The sequence below is a fragment of the Stegostoma tigrinum genome, chromosome 32 (assembly GCF_030684315.1).
Source record: "Stegostoma tigrinum isolate sSteTig4 chromosome 32, sSteTig4.hap1, whole genome shotgun sequence".
In the NCBI taxonomy this organism is placed as follows: Eukaryota; Metazoa; Chordata; class Chondrichthyes; order Orectolobiformes; family Stegostomatidae; genus Stegostoma; species Stegostoma tigrinum.
This window is the reverse complement of record NC_081385.1, coordinates 28639499-28664266: the sequence shown is the minus strand read 5'-3', so window position 1 is coordinate 28664266 and position 24768 is coordinate 28639499. Positions and strand designations below refer to the sequence as shown.

The 24768-nt window shown below is 40.6% G+C and overlaps 1 non-coding gene across 1 annotated transcript; it reads right to left on the bottom strand.

Annotated features, from left to right (window-relative positions):
- Positions 1-10764: 10764 nt before the first annotated feature.
- LOC125467085 (U1 spliceosomal RNA) lies at positions 10765-10926 on the bottom strand. The gene has a single exon (XR_007250561.1). It is a non-coding gene; the product is annotated as a U1 spliceosomal RNA (small nuclear RNA).
- Between the last annotated feature and the right edge of the window lie 13842 nt (positions 10927-24768).

Here is a 24768-nt window from a genome sequence, read left to right as displayed (position 1 = left end):
TTGTATGTTTCCATGACCGGGAGCTGAAAAGATTGTTCTGAAGAGGGCTCGCTAGACCCGAAACATTAACTCTGATTTCTGCTGGCAGATGCTGCCAGACCTTTTAAGTTTTTTTTCAGCAATTTCTGTTTCTGGCTCTAAAGATTGTGTTGATGATTGTGTGTCAGAGTTAATGGCTCAACTTTATAGCCAGAGATTGACTTGAAGTTGGATATTGAGAATCCAGTTATCGTTGTCCACTGAGAAACTAACAGTCATGTTCTATTGAAAGAGTTTGAAAAGCACAGGCCCAAACAAAAATGTCACTGTCAATGATAATCATTTTTGGATTGTAGTCTGAGCCACATGCCAACTAGCACAGGGCAAAGCTCATTAGATAATTAACAGTCGTGTGGGATTGAAGTAGTGTGAGAATGAAGGGGTTTCGATCCATGAGGCCTAGTACTCAGAAAACAGAGAGCTGTTCACTTGAAACTGGTCAAACAAATTGTACAGATGGGACTGAAGTTAAGGATTTATGATAATAGGCTGGGAGCAGGCTTTAGGGAAGAGGTGAGCAGTTTTGTTTGGGTGAACGAGAACTTATAAATCTAAAGAGAAATGTCAATATAAAAGAACAATGTAGTGATACATAATCTCATTGAAAAAGTACTAAAATCTCATAGATCCTCAGAAATGGATACCCAACATCTGAAGGCTGTAAAACAGAGACCTGCAGAGATAATGAGTGTTCAGGCTCTGATTTTCCAAAACCTGTAGATTCTGGTATGGTCTAGACAGGTAATAATTTAGTAAATATTACACTGCAAATCAAGAAAGGAGAGAGAGGAGAAACAGGTCAGTTAGCCTGAATTCAGCTATTGGGAAAGTGCTGGAATCAATTATTAAGGATGTCATTTGACAGTACAAAATTTAAATGTTGCTGATAAAAAGACAAAGAATTTTTCAAAGCTTTTCATCCTGCACTCATCAAGACAATGAGCATTCTTGTGAATTGTCCTGATAAATGTGAGACAAACAGCTTTAATAAAATATGAACTTTTCTGCAGCAAGATTAAGGAAGTCTTAACAACGCACTTAGAAAAGCATAGTATGATCAGACAAAATCAACATGCTTTTACAAAAGCAATATCATGTTTGAAAATATATTAATGTTTTGAGGATGCAACTGGTAGGGTAGATAAAGATACACTGGTGGATGTGAGAACACTTAGACTTCTTTAAAAAATTGATAAAGAGCAGCAGTAAATGCTAATAAAGGTAAAGTATCATAAAATTGATCAGCTTGGATAGAAGTTGAACAGCAAGCAAAATGGCAATCATGAATGGAGACTTATTGAGATGCCAACTTATGACTATTGTTGTGTTACAAGGATCAATGTTGGGGCTTCAGCTATTTTCAATGTAGATTAAAGATTGAGACAAAGTGACAGAGAATATTTCATCTCAGTTTACTGGTGATACAGAACAAAGTGAAAATGTAAGTTGTGAGGTGGATAACAAGAGGTTGCAAAGTGGTATAGACAGGTTAAGTAAATGCGCAACAAGAGGGTGGATGAAATATAATCTAGACACTGAGTTATTAAATTTGGAAGTTAAAAAAATGAACTTTTTTTAAAAAAGATTTGAAACTTGTAAACATTGATATTCAGAGACTAGCTGTGCTCATGCACAAACTCTGAAAGTTGATGTGTCAAAATAGCAAACAGTTGAGAAGACCAAAGGGCACATTAACATTCTTTGCAACGGTATGGAATACAGGAATAAAGACAAAAGTTTCGTTGAGGTTTTATAGTCCTTTGGTGAGATTATAGCTGGAATACTGTGTCAAATTTTGGCCTTTATATTTCAGGAGGGCAATATTCACATTAGAGCCAATACAGCAAGCACTAAATAGATTGGTCACTGCTTTGAAGGCTTGTCCTATGATGGACAGTTTATTAATTAACAATTTATTTTCAGGGGTTTAGAAGCTTTGGCCTGATCTCATTGAAACATACAAGATGTTGAAAGAGCATGATAACGTAGGCATTGAAAAGTTTTTTCTGATTGAGATGTCTCAAGCACAGAACATGTTCTCAGTTTAAGGGGTGGAGCATTTGGGACTGAGATGAAGCTCATTATTTCACTTAAAGGGAACAGAATAGATGGAATCCTTAACCACACAAAGTGATTGGCATTATTTGAATATATTTATGGTTGAGATTGACAGATATTTGGGGTCTGGGGGAAACAGAGGGGGTATGGAGAGTAGAGATAGCAGGAACTGCAGATGCTGGAGAATCTGAGATGACAAGGTGTAGAGCTGGATGAACACAGCAGGGCAATTAGCATCAGAGGAGCAGGAAGGCTGATGTTTCAGGCTTAGAGAGAATAGTTAGGAAAACCAAAATGAAGCCCAGATAAGTGGGGCAAACTAAAAGGATCTTAAGGTCTTTACTTGCTTCTATCTCTTGTGCTCTTGACTGTCTGGTCTCACTGCATTCAGAAAGCTTGACTGGAGAACCTCATGTGCCCCAGGGACATCCACAATTACATTCATTTCTGTAGAATCTTTAACATAGTGAAAACGTACACTTTTAGAGGAATATTGTCAGGCAATACAAAGATACATTCCTCAAGAACATATTACATCCTGTACATTCTCAAATACTCATAGCAGCATGCAAAAAGAAACAAAGAAACAAAGAAACCTACAGCACAGGAACAGGCCCTTCGGCCCTCCAAGACTGCGCCGATCAAGATCCTCTGTCTAACCTGTCATCTATTTTCTAACGGTCTGTGTCCATTTTTTCCCTGCCCATCCATGTACCTATCCAAATATATCTTAAAAAACGCTAACGTGTCTGCGTCTACCACCTCCACTGGCAACGCGTTCCAGGCGCCCACCACCCTCTGTGTAAAGATCTTTCCACGCATATCTCCCTTCAACTTTCCTCCTCTCACTTTGAACTCATGACCCCTAGTAATTGAGTCCCCCACTCTGGGAAAAAGCTTCTTGCTATCCACCCTGTCTATATCCCTCATGATTTTGTAGACCTCAATCAGGTCCCCCCTCAATCTCTGTCTTTCTAATGAAAATAATCCTAGTCTATTCAACCTCTCTTCATAGCTAGCACCCTCCATACCAGGCAACATCCTGGTGAACCTCCTCTGCACCCTCTCCAAAGCATCCACATCCCTTTGGTAATATGGCGACCAGAACTGTACACAGTACTCCAAATGTGGCCGAACCAAAGTCCTATACAACTGCAACATGATCTGCCAACTCTTGTACTCAATACCCCGCCCAATGAAGGAAAGCATGCCATATGCCTTCTTGACCACCCTATTGACCTGCGTTGTCACCTTCAGGGAACAATGGACCTGAACACCCAGATCTCTCTGTTCATCAATTTTCCCTAGGACTTTTCCATTTACTGTATAGTTCGCCCTTGAATTTGATCTTCCAAAATGCATCACCTTGCATTTGCCCGGATTGAACTCCATCTGTCTTTTATCTGCCCAACTCTCCAGTCTATCTATATTCTGCTGTAATTTCTGACAGCCCCCTTCACTATCAGCTACTCCACCGATCTTAGTGTCATCAGCAAACTTGCTGATCAGACCACCTACACCTTCCTCCAGATTATTTACATATATCACAAACAACAGTGGTCCCAGCACAGATCCCTGTGGAACACCACTGGTTACAGGTCTCCAATTTGAGAAACTCCCTTCTACTACTACCCTCTGTCTCCTGTTGCCCAGCCAGTTTTTTATCCATCTAGCTAGCACACCCTGGACCCCATGTGACTTCACTTTCTCCATCAGCCTGCCATGGGGAACCTTATCAAACGCCTTACTGAAGTCCACATATATGACATCTACATCCTTCCCCTCATCAATCAACTTTGTCACATCCTCAAAGAATTCTATTAAGTTGGTAAGGCATGATCTTCCCTGTACAAAACCATGTTGCCTATCACTGATAAGCCCATGTTCTTCCAAATGGGAATAGATCCTATCCCTCAGTATCTTCTCCAGTAGCTTCCCTACCACTGACGTCAGGCTCACCGGTCGATAATAAAGTTTTGAACCTGATCTTTCCTACATCGGGGTGTTATGCATCTATTTAAGTTCAGTATGAATTCCATGATCTGTTTCAGGCACGAGTAATTAACTCCCCCTTGAGAGAGGAAGTGTAACCTCAAATAGTTGAGGGACTAGCTTTGACTGGTGCTGGGCTATCATGATTTTGGGGCCTCAAGTTAATGTATGGAGTCATTCAGCAGCATTGTTACTTTTGGGTACTTTGAAAATTTTGGGAATGGGTTTGTGTTGAATTAGAGTCATATAGCCGTAGAGATATCCAGCATGGAAACAAACCCTTTGGTCCAACCCGTCCATGCCGACCAGATGGCCTAAGTTCATATTGTACCATTCACCAGCATTCGGTACATATCCCTCTAAACTCTTTCAATTCATGTACCTATCTAGAGCCTATTAAATGTTGTAATTGCACCCGCCACTGGCAGCTCATTCCAAACACACTTCGCCCTCTGAGTGAAAAAGTAGCCCCTTGGGTCTCTTTTATATCTCTCCCCCCTCACCTTAAACCTATGCCCTCTAGTTCTGGACTCCCCCATCCTGGGGAAAAGGCCTTGCCTATTTAACCTATTCATGTCCCTCATGATTTTATAAACCTCAAAATGTCAAACCTCAGCCTAATATTGAATTAACATTGGGTTAATTCTGCATCATAATTTGTGTGTCTATTCTTCAGAATGATAAGCTTTCATGCCTAAACCTGTTCTAAATTGTCATAGGTCAAGAAAAAGTAACATGAATATCTGTAAATAAGAGAAAAAAAAATCAGAATGATATGTTTTGGGATAGATTTAGAGGAATTGAATAAGCAGTATTACCATTTCCATTTTGTTTAACTTCAGATTACAGTTCTGTTTTGGATGTATATTTTTAAATTGAACATTATATTTCAGTAACATACTTAAGCTCGTTACCTCAACTCTCCCTCCTTCCTTAAGATGCTCCTTACAAGAAGCTCTGAGTTTAAACTTTTGGTCATTTGCCTTAATATTTCTAGGTGTGACATGTTTTGTTTAGAAGTTACTAAACTTCTTTTGTTATCGTGTTTGTTATTTACATGGAGTCAATCTGTTTTCAAGTGACCATGTACCCAAAAGTGGACAATCTAAATTGATCCAGAGATAGTAGGAGCTGCCGATGCTGGTGAATCTGAGATAACAAGGTGTAGAGCTGGATGAACGCAGCAGGCCAAGCAGCATCAGAGGAGCAAGAAAGCTGACATTTCGGGTCTGGAGGTCCAGATCTATCAGCTCTACACCTTATTGTAAATTGATCAATGGTCCTGAAAGAAAATTGGCTAAACTAAATTAAACAGCGGCCAGCAGCTGTCAGCTACAGAGAACAGTGGAAATAAATGTCAAAAAGGTCACAAACATTCAAGGGGAACCAATTACAAATAGCCTGAACATTGTGTTTTTGAGGAGCATCAGTCAGGCTTTCTGGCACCTTGACTTCCAGCCAGTACCTGAGGAAAGTACTTTACGCCTCCCCAGCATGACAACATTGAAAGATGTTGGGGCGACCCCAGTAGATGTTTTGAGCCCCGTTCTTGATCCTATTGGCCAACAGCCACAAAACATTCTGAAAGATCTGGGGTGAGGGGGATAAAAACACACACCTGGAAGTCACACCCTCAGGAAAGACTCGCAGCAAGATTTGTGGCAGAAGACTGTGTGGCAACCCAAGAAGACCCAAGGGAAGATTGTCCCTGATCTGCGTGGCCCACTTCATGGAAGAGATCCAGCCCTATGTAAGAGAAGAAGGAGATTCCAACAGTCCAGCTCAAACACTTGGGTCACTGCAGGTAATACCCCTTCTCAGATGGATAGAACTGGACAGAGATAAATATCAGAGGAATTTGGGAAATGCTCACATAACATTTTTAATAAGGAATATTTTGTTCATAAAATCGAGTTGAACTGCAAATCAAATACCTTTGTCTGCCTTCACTTGCAAGAGCACTTGGATAATATGTTTTTAATACATAAACTGGTTGAAGTGACCAAAGCATCATTTACCCAGATTTAAGATAATAAAATGTGAGGCTGGATGAACACAGCAGGCCCAGCAGCATCTCAGGAGCCGAAAGCCGACGTTTCGGGCCTAGTGCTCCTGAGATGCTGCTGGGCCTGCTGTGTTCGTCCAGCCTCACATTTTATTATCTTGGATTCTCCAGCATCTGCAGTTCCCATTATCACATTTACCCAGATTTACCTCAGTTTAATGGTAATGGATTTATTTCCAGAAACCCAGACACAGAACTGTCAGAAAAAGTGAGAAATCTGTGTCCTGTGCCTTCTCACACATTCCAGAAATGCATGAAGAGCTTGATATAAATTGAGTAATTGTTTTGCAATAGGGTGTAGATGATGGTCTCGTGGTATTATCGCCGGCCTATGAACCCAGGTGATATTCTTGGGACCCAGGTTCAAGTCCTACCGCAGCATTCAGTAGAATTCAAATTTTAAAAAAAGTCTGGAATTAAGAATCTAATGATTGCCATGAAATCATTGCCAATTGTCAGAAAAACCCATCTAGTTCACTAATGCCCATCGGGGAGGAGATCTGCCACCCTCACCTGGATTGGCCTACATGTGACACCACACCCACAGCAATGTGGTTGACTCTCAACTGCCCTCTGAAATTGCTTAGCAAGCCATTCAGTTGTACCAATCATTACAATGTCACAAAGAAATTAAACTGGAAAGAGGGCCTGGCATCAACTTAGGCACCGGAAAAGAAAATGGCAGAAACAGCACTGTCGGCACTGCAAACTAACTTGTGGGGGCATGTGCCAAAGTTGGGAGAGCTGTGTCACAGACCAGTCAAACAACAGCCTGACATGGTCATACTCACAGAATCATACCTTACAGACAATGTCCCAGACACCACCATCACCATCCTTTGATATGTCCGGTCTCACCGGCAGGACAGACCCAGCAGAGGGGGTGGCGCAGAGGGGTACAGTCAGGAGGGTGTTGCTCTAAGAGGCCTCAACATTGATTCTGGAGCCCATGAAGTCTCATGGCTTCAGGTTAAACATGGGCAAGGAAACCTCCTGCTGATTACCATGTACCATCCTCCCTCAGCTGATGAATCAGCACTCCTCCATGTTGAACAACATTTAGAGGAAGTACTGAGGATGGCAAGGGCACAAAATATACTCTGGGTGGGGGTTTCAATGTCCACCACCAAGAGTGGCTCAGCAGCAGTACGACTGATCAAGATGATCAGGTCCTGAAGGACATAGCAGTTAGACTGGGTCTGTGGCAGGTGGTGAAGGAACCAACAAGAGGGAAAAACATATTTGACCTCATCCTTACTAAACTGCCAGCTGCAGTTGCATCTGTCCATGACAGTATCAGTAAGAGTGACGATCACACAGTCTGTATGGAGACGAAGTCCCACCTTCACATTGAGAACAACCTCCTTCATGTTGAGTGACGCTATCACTGTGCTAAATGGAACAGACTTTGCACTGATCCAGCAACTCAAGGCTGGGCATCCATGAGGTGCTGTGGGCTGTCAACAGCAGCAGAATTGTACTCCAGCACAGTCTGTAACCTCGTGGTCCTGCATATTCCCCACTCAACCATTATCATCAGGCCGGGGGATCAACCCTGGTTCAATGGAGAGTGCAGGAGGTCATGCTAGGAGCAGCACCAGTCTTACCTGAAGATGAGGTATCAGCCTGGTGAAACCACCAAATGGGACGACTTGCACATCAAATAGTGAAAGCAGCAAGTGATAGACAGAGCTAAGTGATCCCACAACCAATGGATCAGATCTAAGCTTTGCAGTCCTGCCACATCCAGTTGTGAATAGCGGTGGGCAATTAAAGAGCTGACCGGAGGAGGAGGCTCCACAAATATCCCCATCCTCAATGATGGAAGAGCCCAGCACATCAGTGAAAAGATAAGACTGAAGCATTCACAGTAATCTGGCCTCTTCCACTGGCCCCCAGCATTACAGATACCATTCTTCAGTCAATTCGATTCACCCCACGTGATATCAATGAATGGTTGGAGACACTGGGCACTGCAAAGCCCCTGACAACATTCCGGCAATAGTACTGAAGACTTGTGCTCCAGAACTTGCTGCTCCCCTAGCCAAGCCACTCCAGGACAGTTACAATGCTGATGTCTACCCAACAATGTGGAAAATTGCCCAAGTATGTCCAACCCGGCTAATTACCATCCCAGCAGTCTACTCTCGATCATCAGTAAAGTGGTGGAAGGTGTCATTAACAGTGCTATTAAGCAGGACCTGCTCAGCAATAACCTGCACAGTGATGCCCAGTTTGGGTTCTGCCAGGACTACTCAGCTCCTAACCGCATTACAACCTTGGTTCAAACATGGACAAAAGAGCTGAAATCCAGAGGTGGGGTGAGAGTGACAGCCCTTGGCATACAAAGCTGCATTTGACTGAGTGTGGCATCAGGGAGCCCTGGCAAAACTGGAATCAATGGGTATCAGTGAGCAACCTCTCTGGCAGTTGGAGACAAACCTGACACATCAGAAGGTGGTCACGGTTGTTGGCAGTTAATCATCTCAGCTCCAGGACATCTCAGGGCTAGTGTCCTAGTCCCAAACATCTTCAGTTGCTTCACCAATGACGTTCCTTCCATCATAAAGTCAGAAGAGGGGACGTTCACTGATGATTGCACAAAGTTCAGCACAATTCGTGACTCCTCACATAGTGAAACAGTTGATGTTCACTTGCAACAAGATCTGGACAATATCCAGCCTGTGCTGACAAATGGCATGTGACATTCAAGCCACACAAATGCCAGGCTATGATCATCACCAATAAGAGACAATCTAACCACCATCCTTTGACATTCGATAGTGTTACCATCACTGAATGCCCCACTATCAACATTCTGAGTGTTACCATTGACCAGAAAATCAGCTGAACTCAGCACATTAGCAGAGTGGCAATAATAGCAGGCCAGATGCTGTGAATACTGCATCAAGTAACTCACCTCTTGACCCCTCAAGCCTACCTGCTATCTACAAGGTACCAAGTCAGGAAAATGATGTAATACTCCCCACTTGCCTGGATTAGTGCAGCCCCAACATACACAAGAAGCTTGACACCATTCAGGACAAAACAGCCCGCTTGATTGGCATTACATCCACAAGCATTCATTCCCTCCACCACCATTATCGGTGTCAGCAGTATGTGCTGTCTAAAAGATGCACTGTAGAAATTTACCAAGCACCTTCCAAACCCATAACCACTTCCATCTTAAAGGAAAAGGGCATCAGACACATGGTTCGTCACCACCTTCAAGTTCCCCTCCAAGTCACTCACCATCTTGACTTGGAAATATATCACTGTTTCTTTACTGTTGCTGTGTCAAAATCCTGGAAATCCCTCCTTGATCGCATTGTGGGTCGACCCACAGCAGCAGGACTGCAGCGGTTCAAGATGGCAGCTCATCACCACCTTCTCAAGGGGAACTAGAGATGTGCAAGAAATGCTGGCCAGCCAGTGACACACACATCCTTCAAATGATTAGAAAAAAAGTCAAGATAAGAGCATGATTTACAGATTTTAATGTTTCCTGCAAAATGCTATTTGTAAGTATTCCTGTTTTTAATCTGTCTTAATACAAATGTACACCTTGTTATGACAATATTAATAAAGATATCTGCTGCCCAGAACAATATACTTCTCTCTAGTGTTTTTGTTTTATGATTCAACTCACCATATTTTATGTACCAATGACTCAAATAACTTTTAAGAAATTACAGTCAAGTGATAAATGGCTGTGGCTTCATTTTGCAAAATCTTCTGGTTATGAAGATTTATTAGTTATTCAGTCCTTCATAGGTGCAAAATTGACATCACGTCTCTTTCTGAAAGCCAGGAGGTGAGAAATGGCAAGAGTTATAATAATTGATGCTGTGAAGCTGGTTTGAGGTAGCTTGTGGGTTGAGTGGGCTGGATCTTTGCAGATGCAGACTGAATATACACGTCCTGGAATAATAATTGACTTTGCAACGTTGATACTGTGATTAGTCTGATTGTCTTTTCATTTTTCATAGTTATTAGGTCTGAATTAGTGCAGTACTGTTGTGTTGGATTGCTGCATAGGAGTGCAAAGCTCCATATCTGAGGGTAAAAAATTTTGTGATAGAAACCAGCCACCCCGCTCCTTTCATCAAATAGGCACAGGATAAATGTACCCAGGCTGACTGGATTTGACTGATTGATGAGAGAATATTCTTAAAAGAGTTAAATGCAGCAGTCCTTAAAGAGTAGCTAAAAAAAGGAGATTTATTGATGACTCATCATTTGCAATAGCTGCATACATAACCTTTTCATCTCCTCTAATGAGACCGGTTTTAGCACCAATTATTCAGCATTGTCTGTCATGGAATTATCAGCAAGACCATGTGCAGTAACAATTCCTGCAATGCCAACTCCAGAAGGAAATACCAGAGAAACTGGCAAATGAGACACATAGTCTGATTTGTCTCGTGCACTTGAAAGTGGGGGTCCTTTACGAACAGATCATTAATATTCAGACATAAGAGATAACAAGGTGTGGAACTGGATGAACACAACAGACAAGCAGCATCATAGGAGCAGGAAGGCTGACATTTCAGGCCTAAACCCTTCATCAGAAATGGGGCTGACATTTCGGGCTTAGACCCTTCATCAGAAATGGGCTTGCGAAAGTAGTCCCCCACTACCACAAATTTTGCAGTCGAGTATCCCGCAGTTGGGGACGTCGCAGGTGTCAGCACGACCAAAGTGCAATGGGATAGCCTTGTCCTGGAAGAACCACTTTGGTGATCATGGTATCTCTCCTGCCAGTTAATTATGTCTGATGAAGGGTCCAGGCCTGAAACGTCAGCCTGCCTGCTCTTATGATGCTGCTTGGCCTGCTGTGTTCATCCAGCTCTACACCTTGTTATCTCGGATTCTCCAGCATCTGCAGTTCCGATTACCTCTGATACAATTAATATTCAGACGTGTGCTTTTAATTTACAGTCTTATCTCAAAGGTCATGTCTTCATTCTTCAACATCAAGTAAAGATGGATTAACTGATGTTGGCACTGTATGGTTATTTCAGTCATAATTCTTCCTCAAAAGCTCAATCAATAACTTAGCGTTTAACAATGTTAACCAGAGACTCCATGGTTTGATTCTGGTTCATCTTCAGTTCACACCAGCCAGTTTGACAAGTTAGAGTTTTTGTAACTCATGTTAGTGCCTCTCAGGCAGCCGGTATATTATCTTTCACAGCTCCCAATTCTAACGATTTAAATGAGATCATGTCTGAAAAAATATATATTGTGCCATTTTGTGTGCTTGGACAATCTGTTAATTGTCACAGTCTGAGTTTGCACATGACGTGTGCATAATTGGCATTGATCCAATCTCTAATCATGTCTCCACGACACTAGAGGAGCGAATCAAAGAAAAGCAGCATAAACTGGGAGGCTAGGTCTCCTCTTTATGTGGCTGTGCTCGAGAAATGGTTAATACTGGTTCAGTTTTTTTTCACTGACTGGCTGATTTCACATTTCACATCACAACTGATGATTTTTATAACAGGAGATTAGAGGATGTCACTGTGCAGAAAGGCAAATTACTTTCTCGTAATAAACATTCAAAGATCTATTTTCACTCCGACAACACATTACAATTTTCTAGTGACTTGCTTAATAAGAGCCTGAGATACTTTTGGCCAGCAATACGGATTGATTTGTTCAGAATTAAAATTTTTCTCTCTCAGTGCTTGAAGCTTAATTGCATGCTTACCAACTGCTATTTTATTTTCTTAAGGACTGTGCAACCTCAAGACTATATTCCCAGTTCTCCATTTGCTGTCACATGCCCTTGATATTTAGAGGTGCATGCACAATAAAAATATTTCCCAGCTCAATTTACACTGTCACGCTCAATCACACTCCTCCCTTTCTCAACATCTGATATTAGTCACTATACTCCAACTTAAAGCTGGCTGTATGTTTTCTTCACCAGTTTTTTTGGCTTACAGTCTTGTCTCATAATTCAATGACCATAGGTTCAAGCCCCACAGGCAGTTTTGTTTCATAGACTTTACTGCTGTTTGTGTTTCTCCTTGCAAATGTTGAATTCAACACTGAGATTTGATTCCAAAGTGACTCAATGGTGGGCCGTAACCATAACTGGAATATCTTCCTTGTTGCATTTCCGTTCATTATCCACTAATCATAGACCCCCAATCTGATCTCACTTCCATTCCAGTCCATTGGTTTCCGTTGCTGCTAAGGTCAGGATCTTGCTGCAGCACAGCTACTCAATTGTGCCTCGATCTATAATGGCCCAAGCATAGAGAAATGGAAAATTTAGTGAACTTTGTTAATTATTAATTCACTTGGTAGGACAGAATTTAAATAAATGACTGAAAAAGAGGGATACTGTGCCATAGAAATTGAATGGTTATATCAAATGGCTTGTTTATCATAGCCAGAGTATGGATCATGCTCAATCTATTTGCATTTGAATAACTCATGAACAGTCTGTGGTTAGGTGTGATTCTACAAGTGGGCAATACTTATTGAACAATCCAAAATGTGCTGGCAGCTATGCTAACAATTAGTTTAAGGCAATTAGCCAAGCTCACAACATGCCTCATTTATACTCCTAGAAGTGACATGCATTCTTTCACACTGACCAAATCTCTGTGAGCAAAAGAAATATGTTCAAACCTTGCTTTTTTTTAAATGATCTGAGAGATTAGGTTCCACATTGCTTTCTCTATTGTAACAATTCTATCAATCAATTTGGATTTGCCAATCAATCAACACCCTTTCCTCATGATTGTAAATTATCAATAATAAGAAGCTCATGTTTGTTCTGCTGAATGCAAGCAAAATGATTCAGTGACATGTCTCTATTTTCAGCAATATTTAAATTTGCAATTTTTAAATCTGTGAAATGAAAAACAGCATAACACGATGCAATGATGCTCAACATTGGTGCTCCTTTGTCTGTTTTCTTGTCAATTTCATTCGGCTTCCACTAGATAGCACTGTGTGATATCATAACGCAAGACTATTCAATTTGAAGCTGTAGTGAATTAATTCAACTCTCCTATAAACCATATAGCGAAACTCGTGGGATTAGTTTGAAACCTCCATCCCAGCAAACTATATCTACTCGTCATCAGCTTATTCTTAATTATAGGTAAAAGATTTCATTCCAAACAAAAGTAGATGCTACAAAGGACTAGGAATAGATGGACGGTTTGAACTAAGATGAACAAAGCTGCTTGCAGTTTGTTTAGTTTTCATTTTGTGTTGGGGTACTGTTGGGATGAAGAACACTGCTCCCATTTTAGAAATCTTTCTGCATAATAATTGAATTGTCGTACTCTTGAATAATTTAGGCAGTCACTAGCAGAGACTTCCAATTTTGAAAATTAGTGTTGAAACAGAGAGCCTGAAATAGATAAGCTTTTCTCAGCTGACAGCTAGTGATGTGGAGGCATTAACGTTTCAATGTCACCTTACATCGTGTGTTTATCTGATATCTGCCAAGCCTTTGTTTCCTTACTTTTTCTTTATGCTACATTCCCTTCATCTTACTTGATTTGCAGTACTGTGCTGCTCCTGCGATGAACACAGAATGAGTCCCACCGGAAACCTTTCAGGAAATGGCTAACTTTGATTTTCTTTCTACCTTTTCGAAACATGAGTTAGACATTATTCCACAAGCACTAGGGATTTCCCAGTAACATTCAAATAATCACACGGTAAGGGTGATTACTGGACAACTATTCACATCAAATGAACAACCATAGCAATATAATTGCAAAAAGAAAGACAATTGTTAGTATAGGGAAACTTTGTACATGTGGAGTGAGATCAATGTGACAAGTACTCAATTATCAAATTTTCATTCAACACATGAATGAAAATAATCCAATACAGGCTCTGACTGCCATATTATAAAGATAATGGTGAAAACTTGCAGTAGACCTAAAGTCAGATTATTATCTGAATAATGATCGATTGGTAAAAAGGGACGTGCAATGAGTCCTGAGTGTTCTTGTAGACCCGTTGCTGAAGGTAAGCAGTTAGTGAAGAAGGCAAAGATATCTTAGCCTTGATAGTGAGAGGCTCAAGTCCAGGAGCAGGGATGTCTTGCTGCATTTGTACAGGACCTTGGTGAAATCACAGCTGGATAATTGTGTGCAGTTTCAGCCTCATTATCTGAGGAAAGATATTCTGACTATGGAGGGAGTGTGACAAAGGTTTGTCAGGCTGATTCCTGTGATGGCAGGTCTGATTTGTGAAGCAACATTGGATTCGTTAGGACTATGTCAATGGAGTTCAGAAGAATGAAGGGAATCACATAGAAACCAGCAAAATTCTAACAGGTGTAGTGAAGGATTATCCAATGACCAAGAAGTCAAAAACCAGGAGTCATTGTTCAAAGATACAGGGCAGAACATTTAAGACTGAGATGAGGAGAAATTTCTTTCCTCAGAGAGTGCTGTAACTATGGAATTCTCTGTCATAGAAACATCTCAGACCAAAACATTGAAAGTTTTCAAGAAGGAGTTTGATATACTTCTTAAGGGTAAAGAAATCCAAGGGTCTCAGGCCAAAGTGAAAATACAGTAATAAGTTGGATCAGCCATGATCCTACTGAGAGATGGGGCAGGCTTGAAGAGCCAAATGGCCTGATCCTCCTGATATTGTCTTTCAATGCTTCTGTGGCTCTTAGAAATTATTATTACAAATGTTGTGACTCTGGCAGAAGGACTGCACTGGAAAATAAGTCCCTCTACTCCACTAGATGTAGCAAAAATGAAAATGTTTTATTTAGTTAGTAAAATGGTAAATTTATCTCGGTAGTACTCTTATCAAGAACAAAGGGACCATCATCAAGTTTTTCAATAATTGCATACTCTACCTGGCATCACAGTGGTCCTGAAATTCCTATAACATGTTACCTATTTTACTGACAGGGAGACTATCCTTTTGGCTTGATGGAAGTCTCCCATTTGTGGTCGACACACTGCAATGCTGTAAAAGCAGTATGAAACAGTTTGTGAGATACCTTGTAACTTACATTATATTTCTCAGGTGAGCTGAGGTAGATTGGGTACTTTTCAGACAGAAGAGAGACAAACTTCGGACTTTTTATAAGTTTGTGACGTACAATAAGACAAGCCTTATCCTGCAGGATAGTTTTGATGAATCCCATTTCAGCATTAACTGAGCACGATGCACAAATAGCTCGGGCTGTAATTTCAAACTTCCTGATAACACCAATCTTATATTGTGTGGAACTGTAGGAATCCCATTCCGTTTATTGAACTTGAAGGTAGATTTGTGGAGAAGCTCTGACCAATCTCTTGTCTAAGAGGAAAGGGAGCTCATAATTTATTTCAAACTAATTGGAACCAATTAACACGTAAAGAAATTCTTATATGCAGCTGTGAGTTCAAGATATCGATGTAATCTGTCATTGAAAGCTCTCTCAAACAGCATTTGCTGAGCACTGACCTGCTCACTAATCCCCAGACAGGAGTCTGCCAGGGCTGATCAGATCCTGAACTTATTACAACTATGGTTCAAACATGGGAAAAAGAGTTTGTGTCCAGAGGTGAGGTCAGAGTGGATTGCATTTGACATCAAGACCACATTTTACTGAATGCCTCATCAAGGAACTCGAGCAAAACTGAGGCCAAAGGGAAATGGGAGGGGAGGGGGGGATAGGGCCTCAGCTGATTGGAGTCACACCTGGCACAAAGGATGATGGTTGTGATTGTTGGAGGTCACTCTTCTCAGCTCTAGGGAATGTCTGCAGGAGTTCCTGAGGGTAATATCAGAGGCCCAACCATCTTCAGCTGATTCATCAATGATCTTCCCTCCACCCTAAGGTCAGAAATGGGGATGTTGTCTGATGACTGCAGAATATTCAGCAACATTCACAACTCCACAGATACCGATGCAATCTATGTCCACTTGCAGCAAAGTCTGGACAATATTCAGGCTTGGGCTGAAAATGACAAGTCAAATGCATGACACTCCAATATTAGGCAATGACTATCTCCAAAAACAGAGTCCAACCATTAACCCTTGACACTGATTAGTGTTACTATGACTAACTCCTCCACTGGCAACAATTAAGGGATTGCCACTGACTGGAAGCTGAACTTGGTTGGCCATATAAATACAGTAGCCATAAGATCAGGTCAGACAATAGCAATCTTGAGGAGTATAACTCACTTCCTGAGTCCCTAAACCATTCACCTTCTACAAGACACAAGTCAGGATGTGATGGAAAACTCTCCATTTGCCTGGATGGGTGCAGCTTTAACACCATTCAAAATGCTTGACACTATCTAGTGCAAAGCTTCCGCAAGCTTGTAAGCAGCAGTATGTATCATCTATAAGACACACTGCAGAAATTTACCTAAGCTGTTTCAACAGCACCTTTCAAGTCCTCGACCATTTCCACTTAGAAGGGCAAGGGCAGCAGGTACGTGGGAACAACATCACCAGCTAGTTCCCCATCAAGCTGTTCACTGTCGTGACTCGGATATGTATCAAAGTTCCTTTAGTATCGTGAGGACAAATCCTGGAATTCCATCCTTAATAGCATTGTAGGTCTATCTGCAGCATATGGACTTCAGTGGTTTATAAAGGCTACATGCCAATTAGCAAAGAGCAAAACTCATGAGTTAATTAGATGTTTGACGCTAACAGCAGTGTGACAATGAAGGGGTTTTGATTTGTGAAGCCTAGCACACAGAAAACAGAGAGCTGTCCTCTTGAACCTGATCCAATGAATTGTACAGCTGGGGCTGTAATAGATTGGGAGCGGGTCTTAGGGAAGGGGTGAGTGGTTTTGTTTGGATGAAAGAGAACTTATAAATCTAAAAAGAAATGTCAGTGCAAAAGAACAATGTAGTGATACATAATTTCATTGAAAAGGTACTAAAATCTGGCAGATCCCCATAAAAGGATACTCAACATCTGAAGGCTTGAAACGAGAGAGCTGCAGAGATAATGAGTGTCCTGGCTCTGATTCTCCAAATTCTGTAGATTCTGGGATGGTCTAGACAGGTAAGAATTTAGTAAATATTACATTGCAAATCAACAAGGAGAGAGAGGAGAAACAAGTCAGTTAGCCTGAATGCAGCTATTGGGAAAGTGCTGGAATCAATTATTAAGGATGTCATTTGACAGTACAAAATTTAAGTGTTGTTGGTAAAAAGACAAAGAATTTTTCAAAGCTTTTCATCCTGCACTCATCAAGACAATGAGCATTCTTGTGAATTGTTCTGATAAATGTGAGACAAACAGCTTTAATAAAATACGTACTTAACTGCAGCAATATTAAGGAAGTCTTATTAATACACTTAGAAAAGCATAGTATGATCAGACAAAGCTAACATGCTTTTACAAAAGCAAAATCACATTTGAAAATGTATTAGTGTTTTCAGGGTGTAACTGGTAGGGTAGATAAAGGTGTACTGGTAGATGTTAGAATACTTAGACTTCTTTAAAAAAGGTACGACACTAAATGCTAATAAAAGGAAAGCACCATAAAATTGCTGGAGCTATATCAGCATGCATAGAAGTTGGACAGCAAGCAAAAAAGCAAGCATGAATGGGGTTTTTTCTGTTGCCAGCTTATGACCATCATAGTGCTACAAAGATCAACACTGGGGCTTCAGCTATTTATAGCGTTGATTAAAGACTTAGAAAAAGTGACAGAGAATATTGCTCTGAAGAAGGGCCTAGGCCCGAAACATCAGCCTTCCTGCTCCTCTGGCGCTGCTTGACTTGCTGTGTCCATCCAGCTCTACACCTTGTTTTCTCCATTATCAGAGAATATTGCATCTCAGTTTCTTGATGATACCAAACGAAGTGGAAATGTAAGTTGTGAGAAGGACAACAAGAAGCTGCAAACAGGTATAGATGGGTTAAGTAAATGAGCAACGAGAGGGCAAATGGAATATAATCTAGGCACTGAATTATTTAATTTGGAAGTTAAGGAAGATAAACAGTGGTTTAAAAAGGCAGCTCAGCACCACTTTGTCATGGGCAACTTGGAATGGGCAAAAAGTGCTTACCAAGCCAGCAAGGCCCGCGTCCCCTGAATTAACAGAAAAACAAATCCCCTGAACTCTGCAACTCATGCAATGAGTTCAGTTGCAATGCACAATTTATGGCCAATTGGATGATGTTGTTATGTGATCACTACTGGGCCCAATTCTCACAAAAATGCCTTAGCGTCTCTGAAAGACATGACTTTGGCTCCTCACTTCCTACCCCTTGCATGATTCTGAAATGTGGATGAAACTTTCAGTATTTATAAGTTATTAGAAATTGTTACTGGAGTCATTATAGAACAGGGTTTTTGAAGATGGGGAGAGTCAACAAGGAAGAGTCAATAAGTCACAGTCAGAAGATCAATTGAAGTAAAAATTTGGTGGAAAATGATACGTGGACATTTAGGAAGCAGAAAATGATATCTGTTCAATTCATTCTTCACAGGCAGATTAAAATAAAAATGCATGCATTGGGATGACTTCTAAAAATCAATATTCTCAAATTTGTTCGCCTGGAAAGGAAATAACTTTCAAATCGGAAATTGAAAGGAATAGCCAGTGCTGCCATCCTATCTGCCAACTGAGTTATCTGTGAGCTTTGCTTGCTTACACATGGGGTGAGGTGATTTTCCTTTCTGTAATCACTGCTTGTGATGACCAAGCAAAGAGAGAACACAAACCGCATTTGCCAAATCTCAACTGCATGTGCTGTATGCATTTTCAACAGAAGTATTGATCAGTTTTGTGCTGGGTTCTCCTTTGTTTTCTTTCCTTATAATTTACCCCCTTGTGATGTGGTTTTGCTGTGCTGGATATTAGCATTATTGACCAGTGAAATATTGCTGTACAGAGCCCTCTAACACTTTAAATTGCTCAGCCGAAATCAGCCTCTTCTCTTCTAATGCATGTTCTCAGGGTCTGCATTGAGAGCATTGAAAATGGCAGGATTTTAAAATGCAGTAAACATGTTTTTATCTTATGAAATTAAGGTAGGTGCCCCTCACACTTTGGTAGTCAAATTATCATCAGGAACAAAAACCTTTCTGAGGAAGGGTCACCAGACCCAAAACGTTAACAATGATTTTTCTCTTCACAGATCACTAATGAGCTTTTCCAGCAACTTCTGTTTTTGTTCCTGATTTACAATATTCGCAGTTCTTTCGGTGCAAATTATCTACAGTTGCTGTATCTATAATCTTCCCTCCAAAATGAAAAGAGTGCATGCTTGCTGATGATTGCAGTGTGTTATTCAGTCAATGAAAAATATGGTTACTTGAACTTTAATCTCCATGGTAACATCCAGCAACTGTCCATGAGGTCAGAGGCTTGTGTGTGCTTAATGAGTTTAGCAACTTGAATGCCAAATGACAGCCATCTGGGTGAGCGAAAAGCATTAATCTACATTCTATATTTTTACATTTAATTTCAGCTTAGAGCTTTAACTGCACAAGTCTGAAGGACAGTTGAATCAGTTTGAAATTATTCCGTCAGTTCCCCTGATGCAGTCTCTTTAATAGTTTTCCACAGTCTTTCTAATTACTGATTGTGAGTCACCAAAAGATGGGACAGTTGAAAATTTACCCCTCTCTTTTCAGGATCAAACTAAAAACGTCAATGCATCTTCTTTTCCTCTCCTCTACAATTTTTACTAATTAATGAGATTACGCTCAGAATGCTGCTTTTAGCTTTTATTGTCGTGAGGGCTGCCAATTGACAATGATGTATTGGAGAGGCTTTAAAGGAGAGCAACTGAGAGATTTATATTAGTACATTACAGAAAACAGGCTAAGGGAGTTCACATTCATCTTCGGAGTAAAGGCTGAGGGCAGGGCTTTTATTAGAATAATGAATAGAGTAGACTGGTGAAAGTAAGAAAACTTGTTGCAATGTCGCTAGCATTCATAGTTTACTAATACTGAATAAATGACTTGTACTTTTATAGTTTTTAATCATATATTTAAAAACATGTCCCAAAGTCCTTCAATAACAATGAACAACTCTCCGTCAAACTGACTGTAATTATGTAGACAAATAGTACAGTCAATTTTCAGGCAGCAAGATCCCAAAAATTGGATAGTTTACCAGTTAAAATTACCATAAGATTCATGAGCGCAAGTAAGATATTCAGTCCAACAAATTTGCTTTGCCATTCAATGAGATCATGGCTGACCTGATAATCCTTAAATCCCTGTTCCTGCCCTTTGCTCATTATCCTTGATTCCCTTACTAATTTGAAATCTATCTCAGTAATGAATTTTCTTAACAACCCAGACTTGACAGCTCTCTGTTGTAAAATATTTCACAGATTCACTGCCCTCTGAAAAAATAAATCCCTCCTTATTGCTATCTTATATGGTGACACCTTACTCTGAGATTATGCCCTTCCACAAGGGCAACTATCGTGTCAAAACCCATGAAAATCTTATGTTTCAGAAATGTCATCACTCATTCTTCTAAACTTGAATGAGTACAGACCCAACCTACTCAACCTCTGTGGTAAAACAATTCCTTCATGTGCAGGACCAATAGCATGAACGTTCCAATCCAGGTGTGCCTTAACTATTACTTATATAGTTTAAGCAAGACTTACCTATTTTTATATTCCATGTCCTTTTAAACAAAAGCTAATGCTCCATTTGCCTTCCCTATTACCCACTTAACTTGTTCACTAGCTTTTTGTGATTCATGCATGAGGACCCTCAAAACCCGTTTCGCTCCACCTTTCCACAGTCTTTCCCCATGTAAGTAATATTTAGCTCCACCATCTTACCTGCCAAAGTACATAACCTCACATTTCCCCTCTTTATATTCTCTCTGCCAAATTTTTGCCCATTCACTCATGGGGAGGTGTTAATGTTACTGAATTAGTTACTGAGAGGTCTAGGTAAATGCTCTTGGGAATTTGATTCACATTCAACTACAGGAGCTGATGGAATTTAAATTCATAGAGTCATAGAGATGTACAGACTCTTTGGTTCAACTGATGCATACCGACTAGATATCCTAAATTAATCTATTCCCATTTGCCAGCATTTGGCTCGTATCCCTTTAAACCCCTCCTATTCATGTACCCAACCAGATGCCTTTTAAATGTTGTAATTATGCCAGACTCCATCACTTCCTCTAGCAGCTCAATTAAATTTGGAATATAAGCCAGTCTCAATAATGGAGCTCACAAAACGACCACCAATTGTTATAAAAACTTACCCAGTTTCATCGGTGTCCTTTATGGATCCTTTACCAAGTCTGGCCTTTCTGCCTCTCCAAACCTGCAAAAATATGGTTGATTCTTAACTACCCTCTGCAGTGATCAAGGAAGTCATTTAGTTCACGGGCAGCCAGACTTGAGAACAAATATTGGCCTCATCAGCACGCCCAAATCCAATCATCAAAAAAAAAATAACTGGTGTTTGATGATGAATTAACATGCTTTTGGTGATGATGGTCATAGATGGAATATCATTCAGAACATCAAGAGAACTTCCCACTATTTATTAAAACGTTAATAAAGTCTTAAGTGTTTACTTGAACTGCAGGAAATCACTTCTCAAAGGAAATATTTAACAATCAATTTGTTCAGAGATGATGTTTACACATCTCTGAAACAATTGAGGCTTCAACCTGGGTCTCCTGGCTAAGAGGTAGAGACAATACTACTGCACCTCAAGAATACTATGCCCCAATAAAAGGATGGTGTCTCCAAAAAAGCATGATAAGTGACATTCTGCCATGGAATGCTAGCCAACTAGAAATGCTCAAGTCTTTGAATTCACCAGCTTGAGTTACTGATTAATCTTCTCTGAGGCTTCAGGACTGAGTTTATCATTCTGTGCTGGCAGAAAAGAGGATTGTAACACAATGACAACCCCTAAAATATCATCCATAGTTGTGGTAGTGGTACCCACATCTTGGAGACAAAAGTTTATGATTTCAAAGTCCACCACAGAATTTTCAGGAATAAATCCAGGCTGACCTTTTCTCATATAGTTGTGAGGGAGTGCTGTATTTTCAGAGATACTAGCTTTTAAATGAGATATTGAATCTCTCAACTGTTTGTAAAATATATCGCTTAAGAATCTAAGAAATAGGGGGAGGAGTAGGTCATTTGGCTCTTCAGGTCTGTTCTGCCATTCAGTATGATCAGGGCTGAACTGATGTCTCTCACATCCACTTTACTGTCCATTCCTTGTAACCCTTGATTCAAAATTTATCAATCTCAGCCTTAAACATATGTAAGGACTCTGCACCTACACGTCTCCATGGCTGGTAGTTTCAAAGACTCACAACAAGCTGAGAGAAAAAAATTCATCCTCATCTCCATCTTAAACTTCACTCCTTCATTCTGAGACTGTACTTACCCTCTGGTCCTAGACTCTGCCCTGAGGGGGAGCATCTTCTTAGCATTTACCATGTCAAGGTCCTTAGAGGATCCTATATGTTCCAATGAGATCAACTCTTATTCTTTGAAACTCCAGTGAGAAGAATCCTAACCTGTTTAGCCTTTGTATATTTGACAATCCCTCAATAACAGGGATCATCCTAGCAAACTTCTCTGAACTGTCTCCAATGAAAGTATATCTTTCCTTCAATAAGGAGACCAAAACTGCTCACAGTGCCCCAGATGTATTCTCACCAGCATTTTGTACAGTTGCAGTAAGACTTCCCTACTTTCATACTCCAATCTCCTTGAAATAAGAGCTAACATTCCATTAACTTCTGGACTACCTGCAACATCTGTGTTCTAGACTCCTGTGTTTCATGCACAAGTACCCAAAATCCCTTTGTGTGGCAGCTTTCTGCAGTTTTTCTTCATTTTAAATAATACTGTATTTCTTTGTTCACCTTTCCAAAACTAATGACTTTACATTGCACTCCATTTGCCATTTTTTTGTCCACTTATTATCGTAAGAATATCTCTCTGTAAGCTTTCTACAACATGGAAACAAGCCATTTGGCCCAACAAGTCCACACGAGCTCTACAAAAAGCATCCCACCCAGACTCACCCCTCTACCCCATCCCTGTAACCCTGCATTTCCCATGGCTAATCCACCTAACTTAGAAATTCATGGACACTATTAGCAATTTATCATAGAATCCTTCATAGTATCATAGAATCCAACCAGTGTAAAAACAGGCACTTCGGCCCAACAAGCCCACACCAAGCCTCAGATCATCCCAACCAGACCCATCCCCCTAAAACCCACCTAATCTACACATCCCTGAATACTATGCACAATTTAGCTTGGACAATCCACCTAGCCTGCACATCTTTGGATTATGGGAGGAAACCGGAGCAACTGGAAGAAACCCACACAGACACGGGGAGGATGTGCAAACTTTGCACAGTCAGTCACCCAACGCTGGAATTGAACCCAGGTTTGTATTGCTCTCACATCCTGTGTTGCCGCCTATTTGGCTTTGTTGGAAAATTTGGCTCCAGCACATTCACTTTCTTCCTCAAAGTCATGAATATAAACTGTAAACAGTCGTGGTACCAGCACTGGTCCCTGTGGAACCGTGTGGTAAATTATCTGCTATTTTTGCTGCAAGACCTCCATCAAATGAAAAGTCCTTTGGGTCACCTTAACATTGTGATAGGTGCTATCGAGACTTTCTTTCCTTTTTCAATTATTTCCTTTCCTGTTGACTTCAATAGATTTGAGAATTAAGCAGGCTTACATGTCAGCTGGCTACTCTGAAAGTACTTGCTTTATATGTTGTTTGTTTTTGCGATAGGGATTATCAGCTCTCCAGAATTGACCCAAAGTTTCTGAGAACTAAAAATTAATCCATTTACCATTTCTATGAACCTGGGAGAAAAACAAAAAAAAAATAGGAATATTAAACAGAAAGCTTTGTTCATTTTCTGTGAAGTGTAAAAATATCAGAGATACATAAATAAAATCTCTTAGGGTGGGTTTTTTAAAGTTTATTCATGGTATGTACCCCTCACTAGCTGGCTAGCATTTATTACCCATCCCTAATTGCCCTTAAAAACGTGGTGCTGAGCTGTCTTCTTGAACTGCAGCAGCCCATTTGTTGTAGTTTGATCCACAAATACCATTAGGGAGGGAATTTCAGAATTTTGATCCAGCGACAGTGAAGGAATGGTGACATATTTCCAAGCCAGCATGGTGAGTGGCTTGGAGTGGAGCTTGCAGGTCATGGTGTTCCCATGTATCCGCTACCCTTGTTCTTCTGGATGGAAGTATTCGTGAGTTTGGAAGATGCTTTCTGAGGACTTTTGGTGCATTTCTGCAGCGCATCTTCCAGATAATAGCAGCAGTATGTGCTAAGTGGGTGAGAGATTGAATGTTTGTGGTTGTGGTATCAATCAAGCAGACTGTTTTGTCTTGGATGGTGTAAAGTTTCTTGAGTGTTGTTGGAACTGTATCATCCAGGCAAGAGGGGAATATTTCATCACACTCTAAACTTGTGCCTTGTAGGTAATGGACAGAATTTGGAGAGTCAGGAAGTGAGTTACTTGCTGCTGTATTCAGAGCCTCTGACCTGCTCTTGTAGCTGATTGTATTTATGTGATGAGGCCAGTTGAGTTTCTGATCAATGGTAACCCTAAGGATGTTGACAGCGGGGATCGA